Genomic DNA, 10,529 nt, shown 5'->3' with positions numbered 1-10,529 from the left:
TTGGAGAATAAAATATCTGTTCGTCAAAGAGGTAGGTTATGGTTTACTTTAGTTGGACTTTGATTAGCGAATCGTATATACACTTAGAGTTGACGGGAGAATGCATACTTAGGCCTTCGGACACGGAGTTTGGATGGACGGACTTGTTAATGTGACTAAAATATGGTATAATTATGGCTATAATAATAATAATGATGTAGTTTAATAGGAAGTGATGTTGTCGCTAAGGAGATACCTCGTGTTTACTTTTATGCAACCCTAGAAGGGGGTAAATTCTGTCTGTATGTCCTGTTTTGTTGAACGTTCATAAGGTTGTTTCCTTGGAAATAAGAGATCGTATTAAAAGAATTATATTGAGTTGGGTTGACATTACGCTCATCAGGGGCTGGAATTATGATTGATTTGTTATGTAGTTTTGTGCATTGCACTGCATAGTTTATGTGGAGATACAGGTAACAGGAAAGGCTGAGTATGGGCATTGTGGCCGTTGAGCTGAGTACATGAATTACATATATGTATATGGTTTGGATCCGCGACCGAGGTTTATTCTTGGGCGGAGGTTTGTGCTCGGGTCCGAGGAGTATTCCGGAACGAGTGGTACATAGACACCATGGGTACCCTGCAGGTCATGGCTACTGAGCAAAGACATCAGCTAGCGTGTATGTACAGTGTGTTTGGGCCCTGCATCGCATTTGCATTGCACTACATCTCATGATTTTATGTTATACATGTGTGTACTACTGTCGTTAACATTGCTCATTTATTCCATGTGTGTTGTTGAGAGTCTGGTTGGGGGGGGGGGGGGTTAGACAAGGTAAGTGTAGTGTTGGTTGTCAGATAGTGATTTTTTTTCTTGGATACATTGTATTATAGTAGTAATGTGAGTAGGTAAACTCTTTTAACAACAAGGGTAAAAGTATAGCATACGGTGAGTGGGAGAGCGAGAGCTACTAGGTTGGATGAAGGTAGGTAATGGTTATGATTTAGTAGAATACCTTATATTTTGGAAATAAAAGAAGTGAGCTTCGAGGGTAACAAGGCACGCGAGTTAATGTTGTAGTAATCTTTATTTAGAATTTTGAGGTCCATGGACTTAACTAATCTTAGTCGACCTATGATGCTTACCAGTACGTGTGGTGTACTGATACTACTCTTGCTACGTCCTTTCTGGGTGTAGATGTGTTGCAGGTCTTAGCTGAAGTTTCGCCGAGTGGATCTATCAGATATTCTCCTACAGCTTCGCCTATCTCACTTCCGGCGAAGGTGGTGTCATTTATTCTGTCTTCTTGTATTTTAGGAGCTCTTGTACCTCTCTAGACTAGATCCCGGGGATTTATTTCGGATTTATTTGTATTGAAAAGAGTCTGTAAGAAGTGTCTATTTTAAATCTTGTAATTTTTAAAGATGGTTGTCGCATGTTTTAAGTGCTAGATTGTCAGTAAAGGTTCACCTACTAAAGGTTAGTAATATAGTAGGTGCCCACACGACCCGCGGCATGGGTCATGACACCACCAAACAGTATAGAGAACTTGTTCCCTTAAGTCAGATAGAAAGTAAATAACACAAGAGTAAAATCACGACCCACTGCAGTTGGATTTGCTCAAACTTCACTATAAACGAGCAAACTTCAGATTACAAACTATTTCAACCTGGGAATTAAACTATTAATCCCTCCCCCTTACAATAACTCTATTGCAAGACCTTTACAACAACTCTATTGCAAAGACACACCTTGACTAACTCTAGCTAAGTGTGTACCCAGAATACTTGAGAAATAAACCTGCTAAACGCTTCTTGAAAGCAGTATAGGAATACAAGTTAAAGAACAAAAGACAAAGACTCAACAAACCCAAGGACTTAAGACATCTTTAGTGATAGGGGAACTGGTCCTTCTGTTTGTTGCAGCATTGTACTTGATGAGAGAACTTTGAGACGTAACGACTTATAGTTAAGATGTGATAGATTTTCTGATTTGCAAGCATCCATTTTTCACTTGGAACATGTTGTTTATATAGGTGGAGCAAGTGGGTAGGTGATAAAGAGACGGTCAATTTGCTTTTGACCATTAGTGAGGGTGATCAGTAACTGTCTTCTTCTGTCTTCTATTAATGCTTTACCCGGTTGGTACAAAGTGTCGGCGACTTTACAAGCTAATAGAGTTGACCTTTGTAACGGCTATGATCCCTTCTGGTTCCTCTAAAAACGTATCTGTTTCCTCGTATTAGTTTGTCAAATCATCAAAACATAAAATACCATAACTTATCATGTACCAAGTGAATTATTGAACTACTCCCTTCATCCCAATTTATGTGATGTAGTTTGTGTAACGACCTGTTTGGTCATTATTCCATCTCCGACCCTTTTGACCCTTTCCTAAGCTTAGTTAGCTCCCTTTTGACCCCAGGGGACTATTGACACACTTCTCGAGGTGTTTTGATTTGATTCGGGCGACTTTTTGTGAAATTGGGCTTAAAGCGAAAAAGGGTTGACTAAAGTTGACTTTTGGGTAAACGGACCTTTTTCGGAAATCCGTCAATTTCGAGAGGTTCGGATGGTCGTTTAGAACCTGTGTGTATATCTGGTTCGGTTCCCAATGCACTCGGATGCATTTTGGGACTTGGGTTGGGAAGTTGAAAATGAGGTATTAGGAGTTGACTCGGTCAACTAGACCTTCATCAGAAATTCTGAGGCCACGAGTGCCTTCGTAGCGTGTTTTTATGTGGGTCTGTGTATGTGATTTGTGAGCAGATGGCCTCGGGAGTTGGTCAGAATTTCGGTTGGAGCTTGGAAAAACATTTGGGATTCTGGTACCTGGTGTCCGCCGTAGTGGCACCAATGCCGTCCCGAACCTTAGTAGCGGTGGGATGGCCGGCGGGGGGCTAAGTACGGTACCCCAGCTTGTCCGGCGGTTTGAGAGGACGCCGGGGCGATGGTGCCGTGGCGGCCTCGTGTCACGACCCATCGGAGGGCCATGACGGGCACCCGGAGATAACCTACCGAGCACCTCTCATTATACTTTCATAATCATATCTAGGTGAGCCACATGGCTAACTCATAATTACCATGCATCAATAACACAAATTCCATCGGACTAAGACACCATTTTATATAAACATCCTTAAATATGCCCATATATACACACAAGTTGACAAGGCTATCAAAATGATATACAAAATACGAACCGACAAGGTTGAGGGATATCTAGCTATACACATCTGTCTACGAGCCTCTACGAAGAGTATGTAATATCATAAAGATGGGACTGGACCCCGCCATGCCCATATATGTACACAAAAAGAATAATACCAACTATGGCAGCTCCGGATCAAATGGAGCACCTACATGCAATCAACGCGGAAAATGACCCTAAAGGCACAGTGCTCTCCACTGTTTACTGCGGGCATGAACGCAGCGTCCACAAATAAAAGGACGTCAGTAAGAACAATATACTGAGTATGTAAGGCATGAATAGTATCATGATAAAAGCATGCAGAATAAAATAAGAAAAATGAATCATTTATACCTCACAATACCTCTTAAGACGTTCATTATGCTTACTTAACCTTTCTTTGAAGAAAACATTTCATACATATACATATAATAATACCATACCAGACCATGTAGGTTCAGTGTCATCCATACCCGGCCATAACAAGGCTCGGTGCTGTCCATACCCAACTGCAGTGGTGTGTACGCAATATATATCATACCCGGCCTTATAAGCTCGGTGTCACAAAATAGCTCCATAAATATATGACATACATGAGTATCCAAAGAAAATATTACAACTCGATCGGGGTGACATAAGGTCAGTAAACCTCCAATTTCTATTATGGAATCACCATCATCATAATCATCATCATCATCATCATCATTATCATCATCACTATGAAGAGCTTTTACCAATAATATCTCTAGAATCTTAAAAGTTATGAACTTCTAGCATTTCTAGGAATAGGACATTGCGGATATCTTAGATGGCATCTCTAGAATTGAAATCTTCATCATAATCATTATCATTATCATCACAAGGAACATTGTCAACAATATCATGAGAATCTTGAGAATTATGAGCTTCTAGCATTTATAGGAATAGGTATATTGTGGATATCATGTATAAGTTCACAATAAGGAAATCATGCCTTTAGAAAGAAAGGGTTATCCTTACATACCTTTACGTCTTCTTAACTACTTAACGTTCTCCTCCAAAGTCCGAAAAATCTACATTCAAGAGGATTCACACTAAGGTTAAGTCTTGAAAACATTCTTAAGTTCAAACTAGTGCAATTAACGAGCTAGCGAAATTTGGGCAACATTTCTCCTATATTGTCAACTTCTACCAAATTACAAATCAACTCCCAAACGACAATAATAGCATTCATAATACCATATTCAAGAAGTTACATTCAATTCAATCTCAAATTTATCCAAAATCCCTTTTCAAGTTCATCTCATAGTCATCTTCTTCCTTTAACACTTTATAATTTCTCCACTTTAATTCTTTTCCTTTCCAACGATACTAAACCCTTACATCAACTCCATAATGAAAATAATAGGAATAAAATACCTTATTTTAGAGGAAATTCACCTTCCTTAACTCCTTTCAAGACCAAGTTCATCACAACTTTGAAAAGAAGCAAGAACCATCACCTTCCATGGATTAGCTTTGGGGTTTTGATGTTGATCTTCTCTCTTGATGATATGGAAAGGTTTAGAACATTGGGGAACCTTCAATAACTCTCAATAACCTTCTTTTAATGTTGGGACATAAGTATGGAAAGTTAATGTGAAGAATGGGGTCCTTTGGGGTTTAAAAAGGTGTCCAATTCGCCCCACCGCTCCGTGTTGCGGTGAGTATGCGGCTCAGCATACTGAGTATGCGGCCGCATACTCCCTCCACAACATGGGGGTGGTGTTGGGCATAAATATAACCCAAAATTTGGAGTTGGCAGCAAATATGCGGCTCAGCATATTGAGTATGCAACTGCATATTGCTCCTTTTTCCCCGATTTGGCGAAAATGCATTCTTTTCTATTCGTTTGACCTCCAATCCTTATGGAACCTTCTTGAAAATTGTGTAAAACTTCCTTAAACATCTAAGGGGACCTATATATACCCCCTAAAGACATTACTAAATAATGTATAACTCAAATGATACGAAATCTTCCCAAAACATGACTCAAATTCCAATTCCTTTGATGAGCTTACTTCCACCAATTCATATGACTCCAAAACCTTAAGATACACACTTAAAGTTATAAAATACCCTCTTTAACCTTATAAGGACCTCATATCCACTTTAGGCTTGCGTTAGTCTACTCATAAAGCGAACGACATGAAATTTCCAAGATGTAACACCCCGATGGCGCCGTGGCGGTATCGGGCTTGTTATTTCATTAAGTGTGTTTTAAAATGCCCTTAGTACATCATTTATCACCATTATGAAATTTTAGCTCTTGGGAACTGTTCTATAAGATTCTTGGGGAAAATCCTTGGTGGTAAGTCTTGCTAATCTCCTTACTAATTCCTTACTCCTAATCATCTTAGAATTCCTCTTTCCTTATTAGTTCCTTAGTAATGGAACATAAAAAGTGGATTTAATGGATATTCTACTTAGGCTTTTAGATGATAAAATTGATTGGTTTGTGCTAGATAATGATGTATCTAAGGTTATTAGTCATACATATTCCATTATTAGTGTTGAATCCTTGAATCAAAGAGTTAGGGTTTATACAAAAAATTAGGGATTTTGGTTGGATTTTGAAATTGGGTGAATCTTTGAGTTAATTTAGCAATTAGTTGATGGGTTTTGATCACCTAGTGTTTAATTTGATATTTTACCCTCGGTTTCCCATTTTGTCCTTGTGGGGCTCATTTTCCCAAATTCTAGGGTTGGTTTTGACCTAATTTGAATAATAGCAATATAGGTATCGATCTTCATGATTTCTAATCTATATTTCGAATATGCCTAGACTTCTTTGATCTTGAGGCTCAGCGGAAGGGCAAGGCTAAAGAGTGATTGTTGGTGTATTGCTGTTCGGCCATCCAGGTAGGTTATAGCTTACCCTTAGTGATACTTCATGTAGCGAAGCATATATTTAGATGATATTATCGGAGACAACATGTAAACCTTCGGGTATGAGGTTGGGTTGGATATTGTCTTAGGTTGGGCCCTGTTGTGTGATTGGGGCTAGCCACCTCATTGTGTTGTGACTTGATTGTTTTATTGTGTTGGCTTGATGCCACGTGTTGTTAGTAGATATTGGGAACTGCTGTGGCACGACCCAACCCCGTAGGCCATGACTAGTGCCCGAGCCCCGGCACCCCGAGCACATTCATTAACCGAATCGCATACGGATAACTTATGCATATACAAATATCGAATGACTGTCTCAAAGTATCGCAAACACAAATATATATCACGAAGCCGGCAAGGCTATCATAAAGCACGAACGTCCGAAATATATATATAAACGCGAGCCGACAAGGCTGCCGCGGCGAATGGGACCGCCCAAAACATATACCATATGAACACAACCGAACAGAAACATTCACAACCCACATATATGTCTACAGACCTCTAACAGAACAACAGAATCATATGACGGGACAGGGCCCCGCCGTACCCCTGAATAGACATATGCATATATATACAACGGAAGAATATGTACCAAAATATGGGCTCCAGAACAAGGGAGCGCTCCAAATAGCAGAATAGGTGTCCTAAGCTGGCGGATCACCAAAATGAGCGTCTGTACCTGCGGGCATGAAACGCAGCCCCCGAAGAAAGGGGGTCAGTACGGAATATGTACTGAGTATGCAAAGCAAGAAATACAGTAAACAGAATCATAATCGAAACAGAAGTACAAAAAATAAGTATAATATCCAAGATACCAAAACGTTTACTTTTAAAACACAAATCATGCATGGGGCTCAAGGAATATGGTCGCCCACCCGTCATTGGCGCCATAACACATCATACTCCAGAAGATTTCATATCTCACGGCTTGGCATATCACATAACACATCATAAAACCATAACACATCATGACACCAAATATACACGGTGCCGGCCTAGCGAGGGACTTGGCGAACCATAACACATCATACTCAGGAATAGAACATGGTGCGCACGATAACATAATCGGCCGGGACTCGGCGAAAGATACAACGGATGCACGAGCGAGTCGTGAGTAACCATATGCGTAAAAATCATCATTACGGACTCGATAACTAAGTAAGCAATCAACACTCGGGGGTCGGGTGATAGTTGTATTAAGTTACCATCACAAAGTCGTTGAGCTATACAAAGGAAGGTCGCGGGACCCACGGACGAGCATCAACCCAATCCGAGCCCGCCTATGGAAATTATAGTCATTATACGCTACAAAACCTCCTACGAGCATATCGAGGCGATCCGATTCTGTCTACGAAAGTTACGGCCATTATTAGACGTAGAGTCTTTTAAAGACAAAATCTTTATGCAAAATTTGAAATCCAATCTTACCAAAGACATAGAGACCATAATATTACTACATTAAGAATGCCGACGTTAAGAGGTGAATAAGAATCGTAGACATGCTCGGATCGTAAGAGTGGAGTTTTCTCGAGGCTCGTGTCATAGCCTATTTACAACTAAGACATGCCAAAAGAAAGGAAGGTTAGGCTTTACATACCTCGACCGCTCTCAAAGCTAATCCAAACCTAAGTCTCGGGCTCACCAAGACCTACAATAACATTATCGATACCAAACATTAGCTATAGGCGTTTAGGAGTTCAATTCTAAACTAGCACTTAATTCTACAGAAATTTGGGCAGCATTTCCCCTATAAATTCAACACCTCGAGAATTAAACTCGGCCAAATCTTCAACAACAATACCAACAACCACGTTTACAACATCAATAATCAATTCAAAACGCATTCTAACGTTAGTAACTCTTTTCTACATAATTCAACAACATTCCATTATATTCGATTAACCACATATAATCAAACTAACACCAATGCTCACACGTTCAATTACTAATCCGAAACCATTCAAACAATATTCAAGAACACTTTAAACAACCCACACAATATTCAAGACAACCCAACCAACACTCCAAATTCACGAAAACCACCAACCCGAGAACAACACAACAACACATTCCTCTCTCCCAAATTCATGAATTACACCAACAATTCACACTTTAACAATGTCATTCTCTTAAATATAATAACTACACTACAACCACGTTAACTCCCAAATCAGCCCACAACAATTACAACTTCAACTTGGATCATTAAACTCTCATTATCAACATGGATTCCATAACAACAACAGCCAAAACACTAAACAAAATTAATTCATTCCTTGCCATACAAAATGACCCGTATTAGGCCACCATCACCACACACATATATCATGATTCTCATCCATTTCAACACACTACAACAACCAAACATGCTAAATAGAATTAATTCATCACTCACAACAAACACCTACACGGCTACAAGCCATGCACGCGGCTCAACTTCAACATTACCCGTATTTCATGAGTTTCATCCATTTCTACATCACTACAACATACAAACCATTCATAACACACGAAAAGAGAATTAAACCTTACCTTTCCTTCTTAACTTCACAACTTGGCTAGGGTTTGTTCTTGCAATAATGAAGGTTTTGATTGTTCCAACAACTACACCACGTTAATAAGGGCCTTCTACTTGGTTGAATTTCTAGAAGAAAATAAATTTTTGATCAAGACTTCAAGGACCTTGTTCGGCTATGGCTATGGCCGAATGCCTTCAACTTTTTTTTTTTTCTCAAAAAGTTCTTAAGTGTTGAAGATGAAAATATGACCACTTAGTCATCTTTTAATTTCATATATTAGCCAACCATGTGGACCTTGGCCCACACCCCATCCACATGGCCCTTGTGTTTCATGAATTGCTAACTTTTCTAAATTCACTTTTAACCCCAAATTTTTCCTTAATATTTCCATGCCAATAAAATCATACACAACTTATGCTTTAAAACAAATAAAAGTCTATACCTCGTATCTCGGAATAGTCTTATCCTTAACTTATCATGGTTAACCCGGATTGTCCCAATGTACGAAATACGGGATATAACATCCTCCGCCCACCTTTAGAACATTCGTCCTCGAATGTTAAACTAGCCCTATGGGGCCTTATAAGCATTTCGGGGGAGCTTCTTTTATAGCTATCACATACAATTCATTCATCAATCAACATAACCAATTAAGGAATTTAAATTACCTGTAGGCACCGAAAATAAGTGGGGATACTTCTTCTTCATCTCCTCCTCAGCTTCCCAGGTCGTCTCCTCCCTGTTATCGTTCCGCCACCACACCTTAACGGAAGCCACATCTTTATTACGCAACCTTCTCACATGACGATCCAATATGGCTATAGGCTGCTCTTCTTAGGATAGCTCCTCTGTGACCAGGATATCATCTATGGGAAATATTCTGGAAGGGTCACCAATGCATTTGCGAAGCGTAGACACATGGAATACCGGATGCACTGCTCCCAAATCAGCTGGTAGGTCTAATTCATAGGCAACCTTGCCTACTTTACGGATAATCTGATAAGGCCCAATATATCTCGGACTGAGCTTTCCCTTTTTGCCGAATCTCATAACACCCGTCATGGGCGACACTTTCAGGAATACCCAATCACCAATTTGAAACTCTAAATGTCGACGTCGATTATCCAGATATGATTTCTCGTCGACTCGAGCGCTAATAACCATTCCCGAATGATTTTCACTTTATCAACTCGCTTGCCGGATCATATCTCGGGCAATTAATTTAGTCTACAACATCGAACCAGCCAATTGGTGACCTGCATTTCCTGTCGTACAGAGCCTCGTATGGTGCCATCTGGATACTGGAGTGGTAGCTATTATTATAAGCAAATTCAACCAGCGGCAGATGATCGTTCCAGCTACCTCTGAAATCAATAACGCAGGCCCGCAACATATCTTCTAGCGTACGAATAGTGCGCTCGGCGTCCGTCAGGCCCGAGGATGAAATGCCGTGCTAAGACTACTTTGGGTCCCCAATCCTTCCGAAATGATCTCCGTAAGTTAGAACCGGGTGCCTCACGTCGGTGATAATAGATATGGGAACTCCGTGAAGTCTTACTATCTCCTTAATATATAGCCTGGCATTGTCCTCGGTGAGTAAGTAGTCACGATTTGGAAGAAAATGGGGCGATTTTGTACCTATCAACAATAACCCATATGGAATCATACTTCCGTGAGTGCGAGGTAACCCGTAATGAAGTCCATATTAATTATTTCCCACTTCCAAGTCGGAATCTCCATTTCCCCGCAACAATCCGCGGGCTTCGATGCTCGATCTTAACTCTCGTACACAATTCGGGCTACGAGCAACGAACTCGCTATGTCCCTCTTCATACCATCCCCCACCGCACAAACATCAAGATCATGATACATCTTTGTCGACCTTGGATGAACGGAGATACCGAGCATAATGTGCCTCGCCCATAACTGTC

This window comes from Lycium ferocissimum, chromosome 1 (genome assembly GCF_029784015.1).
Source record: "Lycium ferocissimum isolate CSIRO_LF1 chromosome 1, AGI_CSIRO_Lferr_CH_V1, whole genome shotgun sequence".
Taxonomy (NCBI): domain Eukaryota; kingdom Viridiplantae; phylum Streptophyta; class Magnoliopsida; order Solanales; family Solanaceae; genus Lycium; species Lycium ferocissimum.
Note: the sequence above shows the minus strand (reverse complement) of the source record.